General features: G+C 35.2%; 1 non-coding gene across 1 annotated transcript; it reads left to right on the forward strand.

Annotated features, from left to right (window-relative positions):
- Window positions 1-956: 956 nt before the first annotated feature.
- LOC112499397 (small nucleolar RNA R71) lies at window positions 957-1,063 on the forward strand. The gene has a single exon (XR_003067008.2). It is a non-coding gene; the product is annotated as a small nucleolar RNA R71 (small nucleolar RNA).
- The last annotated feature ends 445 nt before the right edge of the window (window positions 1,064-1,508 follow it).

Raw genomic sequence — 1,508 nt, forward strand, 5'->3', positions numbered from 1 at the left:
AATACTAATCAGTGTGGTGATTGAGGTTACTCTAAGAAATCATTTGGAAGTCGACTTTGGTTCTACAATCCATGTAATGAATACCTTGCAGGGTTTGCAAAACCTAATGAAGATGTAATGAATACCTTGCAGGGTCTACAAAACCTACGGAAGCCAGTGAGAAGTAAGCAATGCATCCTGTAATCAAGATGCATTCACATATGAAGGCAATCGAAACATACAGTCTGATTTTGAGTAGTGTTTTTGTTTCAGTTTTGGAAAAGACGTTTTATATTCCTGGTTTCAGTTTCACAACTTGTACTACTTGGTTTCTCTTTTTTGATTTCTTTATAGAGAAGTATTTTATCTTTCCCTTTTTTTCTTGGCCTAGGGTTTTCTCTTTCCTTGTGTTACTATATATGCACCTTCACCAACTTTTATTAACAACCTCTCTTCTTCTTTAACACACATAATGAATAGTTCATTAATTGACCATTTATCTTTATGTGTGTTATAAGAGATTTTGAAGGGTTCATACTGCTGTTGAAGAGTATTTAGTATTTGGGTAAGGATTGTTCTCGTTCTGTTTGTTGTAGTTGCCTACATAGTTGACTAAGGCAAGATTTCCAGAACAATGATCAAATAGATGCCCTTCCCCGCAATAAGCACAAGATACCTCAGCAATTTGGTTGACAATTGTTGAAGCAGTAGTAATAGCCTTCACCATATTTGTTAATGAGATTACTCTGGTTGATAATGTTGTTGAGGCATCTACATTGTGGACTCTTGTTGTTCCTCTTACTGTAGCTTGTCTGGTCGATGGCCAATGATAGTTGTTACTAGCTATCATTTCCAAAATTTCATAAGCTTCATTGTAAGACTTAGATAACAAGGCTTTATTTGTTGAAGCATCCATTATCAATCTAGTGCTTGGGTAGAGACCATTATAGAAAGTTTCCAACTGTATACAGTAAAGAATACCATGATAAGGACATCTCCTAAATAACTCTTTGAATCTTTCTTATGCATTATAGAAGCTTTCATCTTCAAGTTGATGGAAGGATGTGATCTCATTTCTCAATTTTACATTCCTAGTAGGTGGAAAATACTTCATTAAAAATTTGTCAGCTAAGTCATTCCATGTAGTAATGGAGTCAGGCGGTACATAATTTAACCATACTCTTGCTCAATCCCTTAGAGAAAATGGGAAGAGTTTGAGTCTCAATACTTCATGTGATACTCTAGCAATCTTAAAAGCATCAGTTACTTTAAGAAAAAGTTTAAGGTGAGGGTGAAGATCTTTTGATGGCAGTCCATTGAATTGCCCCATTGTTTAAAACATCTAAAGCATCATTGGTTTAAGCTCAAAATTAGCAGTTTGCACTTCAAATCTAACTATTCCAGGATTTATGGCTTGCGGGGTCAACACTACATAATCTCTAATGACTCTGTCTCTATCATCTATCATCTAGATAATATTGTTGTTCCCTGATTGCCCATGAATATTCTAGCCATTTTGACCTTCTTGA

Source organism: Citrus sinensis, chromosome 9 (genome assembly GCF_022201045.2).
Source record: "Citrus sinensis cultivar Valencia sweet orange chromosome 9, DVS_A1.0, whole genome shotgun sequence".
Classification (NCBI taxonomy): Eukaryota; Viridiplantae; Streptophyta; class Magnoliopsida; order Sapindales; family Rutaceae; genus Citrus; species Citrus sinensis.